Source organism: Pelodiscus sinensis, chromosome 7, assembly GCF_049634645.1.
Source record: "Pelodiscus sinensis isolate JC-2024 chromosome 7, ASM4963464v1, whole genome shotgun sequence".
Taxonomy (NCBI): Eukaryota; Metazoa; Chordata; order Testudines; family Trionychidae; genus Pelodiscus; species Pelodiscus sinensis.
Genome location: NC_134717.1, coordinates 72,847,201 through 72,866,152, shown reverse-complemented (window position 1 = coordinate 72,866,152; position 18,952 = coordinate 72,847,201). Strand labels below are relative to the sequence as shown.

The following is an 18,952-nucleotide window of genomic DNA, read 5'->3' as shown; positions in this document are numbered from 1 at the left end:
TTACAGGAAGTGGATTGCAAATTGTCAATGTCCCACTTGCCCCTCATCAGAAACTAGCAGTCTCCTTTACTGTTAAATAGAAAAAGTGGTTTATCCAGAAGGTGGCATTTTTTTTTGGGCATGTTGCCACTCTGTGTGAGGTGTTGGCAGGTTTATGTCACAGGTAGCAGTTTCTAGCTTTTACTGGAAAGCTTTTCGTCCTTAAGCTCACTTCCAATGTTAACAGAGTGCATGTCAGGACTTGGTTTCATGTTGACTTTTTTTTACAGAATGTTTATTAAAACGGCCGTTCTAGTACCACTCTTAGTCTCACTGTATGCCAACTCACAAAAGTCCTGATCCCTACTGATAAAAAATGGGAACAGGATTGGGAGCAATTACGCTGAGCTTTCTGAATAAGAATTCATTACTGAGTACACACAATTATAAACACAGTGGAAGATCACATTAAAATGTGTATTGTACGATGGCTTTATTTTTTAGAGGAGAAAATTTGATTTTACTCATGCCTCAATAGATAATTATTAGCAAAAGAGAGCATTGAAGAACATTTAACTATAGTTAACATCTTATTCCTGACAATGTATGTCAAGATATATTTTAAGTCATTTTATGAATGAATTCTTATAAATGGGGGGTGGGAACCTTATCTACTGAATTACAATACACATTGCCTGTAGAGTGTATATACTTATATGAGCAGTTATAAAATCTTTAGGTAGTTAACCTGTTATGCAGAGGACATACAAAGACATAAACACAATGTTACAATATAGTTTGTTTAACATAATTTTTACAGATTGATTTTGCAGCTTTGGCACAGTTACTCTCTGCAGAGCTTTAAATTTCATAGTTGTCTAACTCCCCAGTTGCTATTCAATTTTGTGTGTTTATGGCGTGTTTCAGTCTTATTAGTGGCTATTTTTTCCAAGCAACTGCTTAAACTAAACTCTCTGCTGACCTCCTAAATTCCCTGCTTTTTCCTCTTAATTTTGATGTGGAGAAGATTGCTATAATAAAGATAACATTTAGAAAAAATATAGTTTTGTAGCAGATCGGGTAATAAATGAGAGAACTATTACAAAGCCGGTCATGGACATCTTTATATTTTGTAAGAAATGTAATAGCTAAATATAATGTATGTTTTTTTTAATTTGCCCCATGATGGATACAAAAATCTAATCAGTTCATGACAGAAAGGGTCAGTATTAAGGACATTTGGACTTTGATATGGTCATCACGTGACTAAATACTGTAGGAGGTTTTTTGCACAGTTTTATCATTATAAGCTTGATTTAAACATCTTTTCTCAATAGGCTTTCTAATTCTGAAGCTTGCCTGGCTGCAGCTTGTATTTTTTAAATCATAGTGATCTCTAAAAGTTCAGCAGTTTCTTGTGATTTTTATTAAATTCATCTCCATTTTTTGAATCTCTTATGGTTTGTGTTCTTTTAAAGCATGCCAAGGGAGAAATAACTTTTCAGTTAAAGTTGTATTACATTAATTAGAAACTAATAGGAAAATAATTAATTGGGTAACAGAGGGAGTCCACTAACTAGTTTTGTTTGAAAATGATAGAAGTAAGTATTATAGTCATAGGTCTCTTTGAGAAGACCGAAGGACTGTGGCTTCATTGTAAAGAAAGGATTAGAAAGTGGAATTAAGTTTTGGAGATCTATTAAAATGCACTTTAAAAAAGGATGACTTCAGACATTTTGGAATATATATGTTGCTTTTTAATTGCAACTATATTTTGCCAAAGGAAGTTTACAGGGTTCTGTGATTATATGAGTGGTTCAGATTGACTCTGGCGGCCTATTGAAGTATGGAGCACTTCATTCAGTTTAACATGAAGACTTTCCTTTCTGAAGACAAACTATTAAGAGGTTACATTTTCTTTCACTGATGTCTGGTTTCTTATAAGCTTGATGTAGACGGGAGTGTTTTAAAATGCAGGGGAATGATGGTGAATTTTTTTAACCTTGTTTGTGTCTTTTAGACAGCTTACCTGAGTGCCACTTAGTTTAAGTACCATGATATAGTTAGTTATTCATTAGTTCTTGTTCATATTGAAAGCAAGAACAAAATTATTTTTGCCTGAGTACTGAGCTAGGATCTATAATACTCAATGTTGAAGTAATTAAGGTGGATTTATTTTAAATAAGAGAATGGCTCAGTATAAGATATTTTTTTTTAAGTTTTAAAAAAAGCTTTCAGGATAAACTAGCAAATTTATTTTTCAGTGATGTTTCCAATTTTTCTTTTTAAAATCTGAAGTTCACGAATGCTTTACTTGGACTTTGTGTCCAAGTAATGTCTTTTGAATGTTGTGTTTGTTGATTTCAGGTAATGATTTTGTCACTGTAATTGTGACGCTTAAATTTTGGCATATGAAAATTACTTCTTTACTATATTAGAGGTCTACAAAATAATACACTTTCATGTTCTAAACTTTGTATCTATAAAAATAAGTTAATAAACCACTTTTCCACTGATAGTCATAGATGATGACTCAGTAAAAGTAAACAATATTGAATTGTTACAGAGAAAAAAGACTTCCAAGACTTTAGTTGATCTCTTAGTTTGTCATTTTTGTAATTTTTAAAATATGTTTTATAGAAAACTTGTGCTTTTAAAAAAACAAAATATTTTCATTGTTTTTCTAATTAGAGACAATTTAATTAAAAACTTTTCCAGTTCTGTAGAATGTGTTTTAAGTGTTGAATCCCAAAGGCAATGAGATGCTAAAAACATTACATTTTGATTACTTCTGAATTTCCTTTCACTTATTCTATGTAGTTACATATTGAATTTTTTCTATTACGCCAATTTTTTGTTACCTCACATGAATATATGTGCCTTTACACTTTCATTAAAAATGGAGAAATTTTAAGTTATCTAATGCTATAGCGGGACTGATGACCTTTAGTAAAAGTTATAAAACTTGTTAGTGTTGGGTTTTGTTTTTTTTTAAACAATCGTTTCCCTGAGAAGGAAAGAAATATTGAAGTGCAGGAATCTTCCACTATTTTTCACTGAATTGTTCATTGAACATTTTACACAGAGCTTTTATATGAAGTGCTATAAACAGTATATCAGCTCTGCTAGAGAGAAATTTTGCAGTCTGTTTTTTTTTTTTTTTTGGTAGCTGAATGTACATAATTATTTCAAAGGGCCATTATGGAAGCTGTAGTAAACTTGTGTAAGTCACAAAAAAGATCAACAAGGCTGTTTTTAATAGGAGTTTTTAAAGTTTCTGTACTGTTTATAAGGGAGCTTGCTTGGGCAGAAGCGGTTAGTCCAGTTTTATTTTGCTCTGGCTAGTCCAACACTTTCCAAAATGTTTCACTAGTTATCTAAGGAGTCTGTTTTAAAGCATGTATATAATAAAATGCAAGTGCTCAGATGTTTGTGACTGGCAGGTTTTATAGTGGGTCCTTGGGAAAAAATGCTAATATATTTTAAAAAACATATGAAGTCTGGGAGAGAATTTAGAGGGAGCAAGAGAACTATGGTGTTGACAGCTTTATATTCCTGTTGGGTAACATTCACTTACTAGAATTGGCGTCCCCTCTCAGTTAGTAATTCACTCCATAAGGATTTTGAAAAAAGAATGATTAATAGCTAGGAAATTCAGATTTGCAAAATTGTTGATTAAGCTTGCAAACCTTTTTGTAAATGAAGCTGTATTTGTATGTGTGTATTTTATTTCTAAGAAGACAGAAAATGAGTTCAGAGACTGAGTGTAACTTAAAATATTAATATCCTAGTAGTGCTATTTAATGCTTAAGTATAGAAGAATTACATGTAGAACCCAAATAACACAATCCGCTTTTAAAAAAGAAACAACCGTATAATATTTTCTTCTTAAATGAGAGAGACCAGTTTAATAGCTATATATTTTTCTTCATTTAACTCTGAAAACATGCAATTTAATTTTTTATAATATCTGTCTGAAAGAGAAAACTTTCTAACAGTTGTAACTAAATTCCACGAACAGTACTTAAATTTACCATATGGTTTAAATGCTTATAGGAAGCTGCAAGTATCAAAAATCTTCTTGATGCAGCGCATTCTTCTATGAGTGTTCCTGAACATTTTATAGGGCTGATTGCTCTCGGCTTTTTAAAATTAAAACATAAACATATTTTGACCTTCATAGGTACATTTCAGAAATCTGTTCAGAAATCTCTCAACTGACAGAAATGCCAATCAAATGTGACTAAAGTACTATCTGTCAAAATCACTGTCTTACAGTTAGTTTTACAGAAGAGTGCTAGTTAACTTTTGTTATCCTATATCTGTTTCAAGGATATAAATACCTTGTGGTGGTGGTAGGGAGAGGGTGGAGAAGAGGGAAGGCAGGAGGGGCCATTATTATACAGACTGATGCATGCAGATTGATTGCATTTGATATTGTATTCTGAATTGTTAGGGTATCATTTGAATGTTACCTTCAGTAACTGTTAACATGTTTTAATTGTCTGCATAGAGAACCTTTCTTTTAAACAGATCAGGTAAAATAAAGTAATAGGGTTTAGATGTTGTTTAAATCTAGGCGAGGAATATCTTAATATTGTCTGAAAAAGGTGTTTTTGCTATTTGAAAGGTCTGAGCATATCTAGGTATCAAAGTTATGAAAGCAGCAAAGCCTTATTAGTTTGGGAATTGGCAGTGCACTGTAGTATATCTTATACCATGTATACAGTTTCAGTGTAGTTGGAAAAACACTAATTTTTCTTTTGTTTTATTTCCACATGAATTAAAATAGAAGGATTCTTAGTTTTATGCATTACTAGTGTATCAGTAGGGCGAGAAAAAACCCTCATCTAATTTTAATAAGGAAAAGGAGACACTGGTAGATGCAGATATAGTCTGGTTAATTGTTAGAAACGAGCTGCTTTTTTGTGGTGAAAAAGATGATCTTTCTTTCTTGATGATAGTTGATCTAAAATATATCAATAGAATAGAATAAACTTAACAGTCACTCTTCTGGGGTCATCCAGTGTATCATCTGTATTTTTGCTGAGGTAGAAAAATAGCCCTTCTTATGTGTTTTCAATACATGGCCTGTTATTAAAATAAAGATACAGTTGGTTAAAATATATATGCAATTGAACATACGCATTAAACAGAATATAGGGTATCCACCCATTCGGTGACCTAGGCATAATTTGATGGTTAGTATAATTTTAGAACTCTTAAGTTCCATCTACAGAAAGCCACTGACCATTATGTAGTTGAGACTTGAAGATTAATTGCAGTAAGTTTCCCCCACACACAACTGTTCAACAGTAGGTATAGGCATCTTCTCCTACCTCCCCCAGTAATTTGCTAGATGCCATTATCTTCGTCATGAACCAACAGAAAGAAAAGAGAAATCTTTGAGAAATTAAATGTTAAATCTTCTTTTTCTCAGTGCACTTGCTGTACTTACAGAACAGAACAGATTTATTGTCAATTATTTACAGGACATTTCTTTTAGATAAGTGTTGCCAAGTGTGATTCTAACTGACAGTGACCCTGTAGAATTGGTTTGATGCACATAAAAGGATGGTAGGTCCATGCCAAAATAATTGTAGTATAGAACATCAGTGGAACTTTTGCAGCAGAAAATTAAATAGCTACATTTTCACAAACAAATTTAGACAAAGAGCTTAGATATCAGCTAAGAAAGGAAAACAATATTAAACTTTATTATTATGGATAAACTCCTAAAGGTGAAGGGAAATTACTGTTTTTTCTTTCCTGGCTATATCTATATTCTTAAAAAATATTTTTATATGTGAAATATTTTAGGAAGTTTTAATAGTAGATGAAAACTAGTCCATGTAATTGTTAATTATAGAGTAGTCCTAAGCAGTCTGTGATCAGTTAAGTGTGTCACACTTCATATTTCTGATTTGTATTCCTAACTCCTACATACTATCTAATACATTAATACACAACCCTTCATTTTCATAATGCTATGTAACTGAGATTATAGTTTGAATATGTTTTGTGAAGTTACAAAAGCGCAATCACATTTTAAAATGCCTTCTGCATGAGAAAAAAGAGGCACAGTGGTATTTTGGACCTTATGTAAAGAGGAAGCTGGCGCTTGTAACATTTTTTTGTCACTGAAAAATGACACAGTACATAGCCATGTAAATTGGCATTTATGCTGTCATAAAATAGACACCATTTTCTGCAGTCATGTAATTCATGTTCCCAAAGTTGTTGTATGTTCTAAATAGGAGAAATCTTGATTTTTGTGAAGGAAAAATTATCAAGCTATTTATGAATCTTTGCTGATGTGCATGTGAGTAGTGTAAAGTGTTAGAAATGGCAAATAGATTAAAGGACTACACTGAATTCAAAGTAGAAAGTTCTTTTGAAATAGCTTGAAAGTAGTTAAAAGTAGGAAGGCTTTATCTCTATGGCATAGTTAAAATTGGCTCAAGTTTTATTCTTCATTCACTATCTTTCTACGCATAGCGAGCTTAAATTGGATAATTTATTTTGGCTAACTCAAATTTTACAGGTTTTTTTCCCTGCTCATTGATAACACTTAATGTATTTCATGATTAAAGGCCCAGTCCTTCAAGACACTGAGTATTTATTATCCACTCCTCTTGAATTGATGTTAATTTTGTGGATGCTTTGCACCACATAGAAGTGTCTCAGCACTTAGCTCAAACAGTGTCGGATTTAGGCTCTTTAAGTGTGGCTATCAAATGAATGTTCTCCTTTAGCAACACAAAACAGAGATTTTGAACATAGAATGTGTTTAAAATTACACAGTTTCTGAGAGAAAAATGATGAACCAATCTTAATTGGTTCATATTCCATAAGCTATACTGCAGCAGAATCATTTTCGCATTGTTCTGTTAGTGAACTGACTTAAGAACTAAAGCCACAACAGATGAAAGCCAGTTGAGGATTTGATGGCATCAGAGTTAAAATATAGTTTATAATCTTACCATGTTAAAATGTTTCCTCCTTTATTTTGGCTTTCAGTTTTTTAAACGTTTGCAACAGGTAGTGGTTATTTTAAAGCATTTTTTTTTATATTTCCATTTTGATAGTTGCTCAAAATTCTGTGTCTTCTCTATTTTTTTCATTTTTTATCACTTTAAAATTTCAGGCACTGAAGGGGCAGATAGTTATAATTTAATGACAATCTATGCTGATAGTCAAAGTTAAAGCCTCGGTATTGTTAAAACACAAACTGTCATCTGCACATGTCAAAATATACAAAGTAAATACCCTTAAGTCACAACTACTACATTTTCAAGGAACATTTCTCTTACTTTGCCTATCAGTACATTTTGATTATTATTGGAGGAAATATTTTAGTTGTTTTCTGTACATACTGTGAAATTGATGGTTATCAACATTTACCAATAAAAGTTTAATGCTTCTTAGTCCACCCACATTTAAGCTTGGTGTGTATTGCTGAATGCTAGTCAGTTAAACACACACATATTTTGCTATGTTATCTAGAAATTAATTTAAATGTATTAGTAGTACAAAATGCAGAGGCTATGCTTCCACCACATTAAAAAAATGCTATACTTAGTCTGCCTGTGTTAGGTTCATTCATAAAACTTTTACCGCATTTATAAATCATATTTAAAAACAACAACAAACAACCCTTCTTTGTGTTAAATGGCAACTGTGTTGACATTGTTGCAGATTTGAAACTGAGTTCTGACAAAATCTACTTTAAAAGTGTTACAGCCTCAATAAGTTTTTGTAAAACGTAATTATTTGAAGCAACACTTTGTGGGCACTTGCTCTTTATACTTTGTACTGATCTATCTACTAAGATGGGAAAATACTGAATTTAGTATTTTAAACTGTACTTCTCTCAGACTAGAGAATTATAGTTTTAGTAATGGTTTGTCACTATGATACCATCTGTAAAATTTCAGATAACTCCCTTTTAAGATTGTGAAAGAGTTGATCAATATGCTTGCTTTACACCTGCTCTAAAATGACAATATTCCCATCTTTATTCTCTTAAAGTAAATGATGAAAAGTTGTCATTGTAACTTTGTTAGAGAGCAAGTTATTTTAGAGACCACTAATGTGAGAGGAACGTGCAATATGTTTAAAAAATTCTTAATTTTTTTATAAAGTCTACTTTGACATCTACAGTAAATGCTACAATTAATATTGCTAACATATCAGGATTTATGCTCACATGAGTTCCTCTGCCTGACACAAAGCCGCAAGGAAGATTTTAAATGTGAAAGTGGTGTAATATGAGCTGTTGAGATCTATTATTTTTATTTGGATGTTGGCGGGGAGAATTAGTGCTTGCACTAGAGATATTTTAAACTTTGTGTTGAATGCTCAATTGTTAGTAGCTGCTATGCTCAGCTTTGCAGAGGGGAAAAAACCCCTAGCATTATGATGTGCGTAAGCTGTATAAAATTTTGTCAGGGATAGAGAGACAGTGACAAAGAGGGACAGGTAGTTGCAGATAAAAGTTAAGTACTATACGCGTTTTGTTTTCTGAATAGAATTATGTAGATTCCAGTTTGTGCCTTCTTAGTAATGCTGCAGTCATTGAGGGCAAACACAATACTATTTATCAGTGGGTAGATTATAGTACAGATCATGTTAAATAGTCAGAATAATGAAATAAAATTTATCTATAGCAATTTCAGCAAAGGTAAGAAGGTTAAGAGGAAGCCTTAAGCCAACTAAAACCTTATATCAAATCACTTTTCATGTGAAATTGATGCATCCTGCAGTTTGGCCATATATATACTGGATTTTTAAGTGAAATATAAACAACTTCTAGTTCAGTCTCTTCCTTTGCCTATGTATATGTCATCTTTCTTTCGGTCTCTGTCTTTCTAAGCCTTTTTCAAAAAGCACTGAATTGGATAAGGACTGTCTGTGGAAATTCTTCATATTAAAACCTTGCTTTTCATCTTGCATTAGCCACAAGGTTACATTCTTCGAAGATGCTCTGCTTACTTACTATAATAGCATCTTATGTGAAAAAGCAAATGTACTATTTCATCCATCTCTGAATATCACACACATTTTATTCATTTCACTTAGTGCTATATTGTCTAGAAATTGCTTATTTTATCTTCATTTGGACTAAAGCATGAAATAAGTGAGAAAACTTAAGTAAAATACCATATATACTCAAATTATTTTGTCATGAGTATCACTGATACATAGGTATATACCGGAAATGAAGCAAGTTTCCAAATCATAACTGGACTATATAGTCAAAATAGTATAAATTGATATTTTGTGCTACATTTTTAGTTTATATGCATTTCATTTATATATTAAAATTAAATGGGTACAGTTTTCAGGCTTGACATTTTGAATGGCTACTAAGGAATGAAGTTATAAATTATGTGTTGTACATTATTTTGGGGTAAAAGGTGCTTTTCATAATGTCTTTTCCTAACTTACAAATAGCTTTGTTGCCATTATATAAACATGCTAGCAGAGCAGCATGATAGATGTCTCTTTAAGTATTGTAGTAAAAAGAAAATGACTTGTAGTCTAAGGCTGTGGATAGTTTATGTTGTTTTGGATCCATTTTCCAAGCAGTGATCGAAAACAGATTACAATAACAATTATACAGTCAGAAGATGCAATATCCATTTCTGCTTTAATTGAGTGAAAGAATAATAAAAACATCATTAAGAAAAACGAGGTGGACCTGTCATACACTCTACCAATTTTTATACTTGGAGAAAATGCAGAGTAACTGAAACATTTTTTTTAGTTTACTTCATCTTGTTTGTTAGCTGAAGTTTATATTTATGTCAGAAGATCTGTGACTTGGGCTCTTCATAAGGGAAGATATGGATGCATGCATAGTAACTAGATACCACTAAGATGTTAAAACTATGGTTAGGCATTATCTTTGTCCCCATAGTTGGTTGAATAGTGAAATATTTTTCTGTCACTTTTTGTTTAATTTTTTCATTTGTTACCCAATATGATTAGAGATGGTTATCACATATCAACCATGTAAACTTGGATGATGGAGAAGGAATGGCCTTAGTAAGCAAACAGTTGTATTTTGCTCCAGATGAGGTGCCGGTCCTCCAGGATAGTCCTGTGTGTAAAATGTTGTGACAATTGTTTATGGAGAGCTCCTAAAGCATGGGTAGTTGGCACATTAGGGCTGCCCCAGCAGATCCTGTTCCCCTCTGGCCAAATATGGCAGAGTGGTTGAACAAAATAAGTACGTAGTTGTGAAACTCTGGCAGCTGTTAAATGGAATTCCTTTCCGTTGTGACCTGTTTGGTAAAGGCTTGGCTGCTGTTAAAAACTGCACGGTAACTGTACAGTACCTGCTCTAAGGGATTATTAGTAGAAGATGGGCAGAATTTTAAACAGAGTGATTGTACTATTCCTTCTCCAAAGGGGTGATATTTCCTCTGCAGCCCTGGCTTTGCTTCTCTCAGCTAACACAGATCAAAGTACTGGCAACCTCCACGTGAGACAAACCAGACTGTGGCTGGACCCACAGGTAAAGATGCTGACTCATCATTTCTGATGTGCTTGTGTCTCCGGCCCACTCTGCCTGAAGGCTTCTTGCAAGCAGTGTGCTGGATGAGGACGTGAATGGAGCAGATGATCTACTTCCTAAAAGGGATAGAAAACGCTCATTCATTTCCCTCATTGGTAGGCTATGGATTCCTTCCTCCATTTACATTTTCTCTGTGTTAGAGAAAGGTCTCAATGGGTCTGTCTGAGCTTGAAAAATTCTGTCTTGCTGACAGTGGATTTCAGCAAGGGGAGGAGCTGAGCGGCTGCTGAAAGTGTAGACAAAGTCATACGGTGTTCAGGACTGTTTCAGGCTTGGATCTGAGTTGTTAACAAAGGATTGCCTGTGGTTTGCTCTTGTCCATGTTTCCTGCTAAACTGTGTCTGGCACCGGTTTGGCTGTATCCATCTTCACATCCAGTCTTAGAAATGAGCAGTTTTCAGAGTGTAGACCTAGCTTAAGTGGCAATAGGATTAGAGACCAGTCCCCTCTTTTCCTTGCTGCTAGATTCTGCAACTGGTCTTGAACATGGCAGTTAAACTGTAGCAGTTCCTTCAGTCCTTCGGTCAGCTCCTTCTCTGGTAAGGTGAGGGCTGATTCTTCCTTTTTCTCTTGTTCCCTTAGGCTGTGTCCAGACTCAGGGTTTTTTTCGAAAAAAGTAGCCTTTTTTCGAAAAAAACTTCACCTGCGTCTAGACTGCAGCCATGTTCTTTCGAAATTAAATCGAAAGAACGCTGCTTTTCTTTTGACGGCGGTAAACCTCATTTCACGAGGAAGAACGCCTTCTTTCGAAAGTGCTTCTTTCGAAAGAAGGCGTTCTTGAATGTAAATAGGGCTTCTTCGAAAGAGAGCATCCAGACTCACTGGGTGCTTTCTTTCGAAAAAGCGGCTTGCTCTTTCGAAAGTTCCGCGTGCAGTCTAGACGCTCTCTTTCGAAAGAGGCTCTTTCGAAAGAGGCTTGCAGTCTAGACATAGCCTTACTCTGCTGTTGGGATTGTACACAAAGGGATGGGGATCAAGCATGGAGATCATTTTAATACTTAGCTCCAGGCCAAAACTGGTCAGAGTGCATTACTTAATTCTTCTCGGGAAAGATGTGCTGTTACATTCTAAGATAGTCCCTTAGCAGTAGAATGCCTATGTAGCAGTATCTGCATTAAACAGTATCTGCTAGAGGAGGGTTTTTACTCTAAAATTTATATAATATGGTAGCACCTGCTAACACTGCCAAAGTCTCACAGGTCTGCTAGTGGGTTCCAGTGTTAAGGACTTTTTAATATTGTCATTACAAATACGCAAAGTTCCATTCAGAATTAGAGAATCTTATCCCCTAAAATACTGTAGTTGTATAATTAAAATAAAGCAAGGTTGGAGTTTTGGGTTTCGTATGCTTTTTAAGTTACAGGAACCAAAAGCAAATATCACTGCACAGTTTAAGATGCTTAAAAAATTCCAAAGGGATTTAAGTGACATCAAGGAAATTGAAAAACAACGTAGCTGTTTTATTTAGGACGGTACTATAATAGATTCATGTTTGCTTATAGATAGATAGATAGATAGATATGGGCATATACAGCTCTAGTATATCTTTCCGGGACATCAGGGTTTTATGTTGGCGTTTTTTGTGAAAGGGGGGAAGTAAAGTTTTCACTAGAATAATGGCAATGATAATTTGCATTTGTATGCTGCCTGTCATCCAAGACCCTCAGACCCTCACTACACAACTTTGTGGTATGCATGATCATCCTTACCTTACAGAGAGAGAAGCAGGTTCTTATTTGGATTATGGGGCAATTGTGTCTCCCATGAGTGACATCTTTCTTTTGGGAATACAGCAGGGTTAAAGGGGCATGGAGATGCAACAGAGCACCTATTTTTCTATATTTTTAGTCTAAACTTGCCATTTATGTTTATTTTATTTATATAGTCTTTTCTAACGGAAAACTGGAGTATCATCACGTCATGTTATGAATTTGGTAATAGGACTAGTGGCTTCTGAAGACCTGGAAGCTGCAGCAATGATGTAAACAATATATTGTGGTTTCCCATCATCTTTGGCTACTACACAACACGTAGAAGAGTATTTCCTGGGTTTTATTGACTACTGAGAGTTGTAAGGCAAAAAGGTGAACAAAGTTAATATCTGCATGCTGTCCCCTCAGCTTTCCCTAAAAGGGAACCATGCTACGTATTTAAACAAACAACAACAAAAAATCTGTAGACTAAGATCTTCTTGGCCAAATTTCAGCCTGGAGCAAATATTTACAACTGGTATATAAACCCCTAAGAAGCCAGTGAAAGTCTGCCAGTCATACTAGAAAAGTCCGTTAGTTTACAAGCAACCTTAAAAGGCTGGAGTGTCATATGGGCAAGTTTTGAGGTTATTTCTTTAAAGATGAAGTTTTTACAGTACTGAGCTAATTTTTATTTTGGGCGGTACTATAGTGTTGTAATGGTCTTGATATAATCTTTAATTCCAATGTACAGAATTCCAGTTAGCCTCATGTCTGGATACATGTAGCGGTTTTCACATGGTTCCAAGTGGTTAGTGGAAAACAAGCTGAAAGTAATTCCCCCCGTCCTCAGTAAAAAGATTTACAGTGAAAGAATTCTCTACCTCATAACAGGACTGTTTTAGGTTTGTATTTGTTGTTTAAACGACTGAAGAACAGTCCATTTACCCAAACCAAGCTTTTATTGTAAACAAGTTAACTGCCAACCGCTTATATTCGGTCAAAAGTAATTATATTTAAGATTTATGGATCGCTTGAAAACGATACTGAGAGAATATGACTAATACCTGCTGAAGTTTTTGACTTGTTTCTTTTAGCACTTTACTGTGCTGCATTGCTATGAGGGATCTATTTCAAGAGCGGTTGCTTTTAATCACAAATAGTGATAGGTGTGTTGCACTTTAGAAACAGTATCTTTGTATCTCTTCAGACTATCCATACCTGTCCTAAATATTAAATTTTTAATTAGACTCTGCAGGACTTTATGTGCAAGATATCACATCCCTTCCAGCTAGAGCTGAGCAACACTTTCAATAAAAGTGGTGTGAAGATAAGAACGGTGAGCTCTCTTTTTCTAATACTCAGCAGTCCCTCTCTTCTCAAAAAGCAGTTTGGCACACATTAGAGTATCTGCATAATTACGATCTGCTTCAGCTAGTGAAGCTCAAATAGTAATCTTTCCTGTCTGTTGGTATATGTGTGAGAGATTCATTTCTCAGAATTGTCTGGGGGTCTTCAGATGATACAGTTTTGGAGCTGTGGCAGCCTTGCTGAGTGGTTGGTGTTGCAAATTATGTTTTTTCAAGAGTGGAAATCATGCAGTTACACAGGAATGTAGGCCCCTATAGTTATTGTTTTACATTTACATGAGAATATGGGATGGAGCTCTTCAATGCTGAAAATCGAGTAGCTCTATAGAACTGGGAACTGGTATAGTCTAGAGGTTCCTACCTTTTTAATCAGTGGGACTTGGCAGTCAATTCTAATGAGGAAGAGAACAGAAGAAACACTCTTTGCTATGTGAATTCTTCTATGAAATTCTGGAAAGGTTACTGTCCAGAATTAGCATTTGTTTAAAAGAAAGCAGTTTGGGGAATGGATTAACAAGTATTTTCACGTTTTTTTTTTAATTCATCTTTCTTCTAGTGCCTTGCATTCAGAAAGTGAAAATTATTCAAAAGAAACTGACCTATTCCTCTTGGCTGTCCATGTTTACTGAAATTCCCCACTAGAGGGACAAGTACATGATTGGTGGAAACAAAAGCTTTAAGAAATTTTTCAGTTTTCTTCTAGAATCATCTTGTGCAGAGGTTCCATTCAAGTTAATGGCAGTTCTGCATCTGAACGGTTTGCAGGATTTGTCTCTCCATAAGCCAAGTATTGATGAAGATGCTGTCTCTCATCTGAGTATTGGTGGGTGGAGTGTGTACTTAATTTTAGCTCCCTCTGTAGATTTGATGCTATTTTTTCTGTACACTGGCCATAGGAAAGAGATGTTATCACACTCTAGGACAAATTTAGCTCTGGGGTAAGCAGCTTCTGCTCTGTTGATGTCATTGGAATTGTGTTTTGCATAACCTAGGGTTGAATTTGGCTTTCTGTGTTTGAGATGCTTGCTTATTGTATGGCCTTTGTTCAGAACCTCTATTAGGCTAAGCCTGCTTTTTTGTCCAGTAATGAAGGGTTTTCAGTAGGATGTGAAGTATCAAAAAATGCCCAGGTTTCTGAACATAAAATCATAGATGTTGGCTTTGTCTTTCTGTGAGAGAGATTACCTTGTGTTCATGTGCTGTAAAAACTTTATTTTCTACTTCTTCATTTGATAAAAATCTCTCCACTAACGTATGATTTCCTTTGGGTTTTACACTATCATTTGATCTCAATTTTTAATAATTTTGGTGGGTTTAACTCCCCAAAGAAAACATGCTTGTGCTATGAAGTATTCCCACTAGAAATCTGGGAAGTCTTAAAATCTTGTGTTACTCAAGCTGAGAACTTGGCTTCTTTATTAATTCCCTTCTAGAGAACCCCAGTACAGTAAATCTTTCCATAACACCATGCTGTTGAAATTAATCAAGATGATGTTTGGAAATTGTTCAAATTAGATTAAATTAAATAACACCTAGATAGAGCTCAAAATATGGCCCGATGAAAATACATTTTAATCTGAATAGACACATTTTTATTGCATCCTACTCTTATTGGCTGATCTTTGTATTATTTTTATTAGAATAAACAGCCAATGCCTCCCATTCAGTGGAGATGAGAAGTGAGTGTACATAATTTTTTTTATTTAACATCATCACCAGCTTTCTACATCCTTTCCCCCCGCCCCACATATGGAGACACCAGACACATGTACCAGAACCAGTGCAAGACTCCATACTACAGCGTGCCTCGAAATAGTCATGTGAGAGGAACCCAAAGGAGCTGATGAGTTATACACACAGAACTTGCACTGATTTAACTAAAAATATTTTTTCTTCAAATTGGTACATAACAGCCACTCTTCATACACTCAGGAAGAGGCCAGATCACAGTGTCTGATAACTGTACACAAATGGCACAGACTGATCCAATTAAATTGGTGGAAACCCTTATGTAGACATTCTTAAATTGGTTTAGAACTCTGTATTGATTTGTGATTTTTTTTTAAATGACCACAACTTTTAGTTAAACCAGTGAAAGTTTGTACACTGATGTAACCAAAAACTAGTTCTTTGAAAGAAGATGCTTCAGACAATTGAACAAATACTTTCTGTTTTTTAAAGCCCATGCTCTGATTTTTATGGACGTATAAGTAGTTATTCACAGCAGAATGAACTTGGGGTTGAGAAAACATAGAGTAAAATACTAATGTCAGGTAAATGGTTTCCGTGTTGCTTTTGTTCTAGTCTCTTTCAGCACCTGAGGCCAACTTCAGAAAAAAATTGCCTAAAAAGTAAGGAAAGCCATGTGCAAAGCTTTCACTGTACAACTCCCTGTGACTAGAAAAGGATTTATGAAGCTTAAACCCCCTTGCTTTGGAAAATATACATAGGCATAAACAGTTATATCATGCACCATTTATCCTTGTGCCATCCTGGAGAAAAGTCAAAGCCACTTGTGCATAGTGTAATCTGACCTCTTCCTGAGAGTATGGAGCGTGGCTGTTATGTACCAATGCTATTTTCTAGGTTCTTCTTTTCCCTTATTTGTTTCGGCTGTATGTTCAGGGTTAAAGCACCATCTAAATTTATATTTAAATGCAGAAACTTTGTTGCTTTTCTATAAATTAACAAAGAAGAGAAAAATGTCTTGCACAGCTGCAGCTTAATATGAATGCCTTTGGGCATTCTGGCATTGCATTTATCCTTTTCAGAAAGGGAAAAAAAAAAACACCCTCTTGACTTCAGTACACCTCTTGTAGCCTCTGATTGTAAAAATCATGTTGTTTTATATTCTGTGCCATGAGCGATATAGACCCACATATACATACAATTTTTAGGATCAGAGGTATGTGTGTGTGTGAGAGTTTCTGGGTGATCAGGAATGCAGAGAACCAAACAGTGTTAAAAGTAACTGAGTAAAGGCTTGTTTTGCCTTACTCCATTAGTACCTACAAGGCTTCATTGTCAAAACTCACCCTCCCAGCTTTGTAAATATTGCTATAAATTCTCTGACTGGGACTCTTACAGAGCGTTGACTAATTTACACAGCTGTACTTTAAATCTATTGTATTAGGGTTGGATATGAAAGGTGTAATATATGTACCTAGGTGTGAGAATTTGTGTGTATCAGCCTAGGAGATGGGTGTTGGCTTCCAGCCGAAAATGTTTTCTTCACTCATATTTCATGTACAGTAAAGAATGTTAATTTATTCTCTCTCTCTGTCAGGAAACAGGGAACTCTAAGCTAATAAATCCATTGAAGAAAAGATAGCTTTATTCTGTCCAGTGCTAAATAGAGGGCAAAGTAGGCGGTACTTCCCTGGAATGAGATTTTCTAGGGACAGTTGGATTTACTATCAATGTTTAGTATAGTAGAATTGGTGTTAAAGTTCTAGGGGTTATTGCCAGAGTCACCAAAACCTATTAGTAGCAGAGGATGTGGTAATTTGCCCTGGCCCCCCATTCTTTTTAATGTCATTTCTGCTGGGCCACAAGTAATGTTTGGAAAGCCCATCTCTGTAGCCGAGATGCCAGCAAGCACAAGTGGTGGGAAAGAATCGTGTTAAAAGCAGTATTTGGGAGTATTACAGAGGGTCTGCAGTAATTCTGTGGGTTCATCCTCCCACCCCAAAATTAAACAGTGAGCAATTCTATTTCCAGCATTTGAAAGCTTTTTCTACAGAGATGACATAAATGATAGTATAAATTGCATGGGGAATCAATAAAACCTATATGTCAAGGAGTGAATAAATAGATTGAGAGGGTCGTGGCAAAAAACGCAACCAGTAGGAGGATAAAAGATGCAACAACACCCTCTCTCTCTTATACGCGTGCTAATTTATCAAAGTGTATTTTATGCAGCCATTAGCATTGCATCTGAATTTGGCCGCTTGTAACTACAGTCATCATAAATTTGTCTCTCAACATATTAATAGTTACACCACAGATTGTTGGCATTGCTAATGATAAATCAGGTGTCAAAAGCACTATGGCAAACCATATCTGAATAGAAACAGAAGATTTTCACTTAGGCCATGTCCACACTCAGGGGTTTTTTCGGGAAAAGTAGCCTTTTCCCGAAAAAACTTCCCCTGCGTCCAGACTCAAGCCGCGTTCTTTCGAAATTATTTCGAAAGAACGCGGCTTTTCTTTCGATGGCGGTAAACCGCATTTCACGAGGAAGAACGCCTTCTTTCGAAAGCTCCTCTTTCGAAAGAAGGCGTTCTTCAATGTAAAGAGGCCGTCTTCGAAAGAGAGCATCCAGACTCACTGGATGCTTTCTTTCGAAAAAGCAAGCCGCTTTTTCGAAATTTCTCCGTGCAGTCTAGACGCTCTCTTTCGAAAGAGGCTCTTTCGAAAGATGCTTTCGAAAGAGGCTCTTTCGAAAGAAGCCTGCAGTCTAGACATAGCCTTAGAGAGGCTGAATTTTGTTTGAACTAGTTGTGTAGTTTACAGGCAAGTAGGGTTAAACCTGGTGCTATAGAAGATAGTAGGAATTTTGTCACCAGCGTCAGCAGAATTAATTCCATAGCATCTTTCCAGCAAAGAAGCCCACAGATAGCTTTATGGTCCATCTTTTGAGTCCATAAAGAATAAGCACAATTGCGAACTAGTTTAGTTAAACATTTTTTAATTCAAACAGATTGAATCACAGTAATCTGATACTGAGAGGTTCATGCCGGAGCTTGTTGCTATTGCAATCCCCACTGCTGCACGTGTCAAAGAGAACCCAATCGGTGTCTAATATAATGATTGAGTTGTGCATGTCAGTTTTATTTTAAAATGAGTTTTGTCTCATGCTGTATCCATTGATAAGGATTTGAGTCCATTAGTTTTGCCTGCTGTCCTTGTCCTTGACTTCACTGTGTCCTGAATGATGTAGGGCTGTGACTCGCAAATGAAATGGAGCTTTTTCCCCAAGCAAATGCCTAAAGAGCCAGCAAACATCAGTCAGTGTGCATGGAAGTGATCTTTAACTGAAGAGAGAAATAGAACTGCAGTGGATACCGCAAAGAGATTTTAATTGGCTTCTTAAGAAAGGAGAGTTGACTTATTGAAATTCAGTTTTCCCTGCATTTTGCTTCAGTGTGCAATACAGTAGTACAATGAATGTTCTCCTTGACAGAATATAAAAATAGCCATTTGTTTTTCTTTTATTTTCCATTAGCCAGAGAGAGCGAGAGAGCTATACTGCTGTTCTTTCAGAAAGAACTGACCCCCCCCCCCCCCACAGTAATAGACCTAAAGGAACTCCTTTCATTAAACTGGGT

The 18,952-nt window shown here is 35.4% G+C and overlaps 1 protein-coding gene across 2 annotated transcripts in view; it reads left to right on the top strand.

Moving 5' to 3' along the window:
• The window catches only part of SATB2 (SATB homeobox 2), a 177,034-nt gene that overhangs the window by 3,189 nt on the left and 154,893 nt on the right, over nucleotides 1-18,952 (top strand). The gene's annotated exons all lie outside the window — the stretch shown is intronic.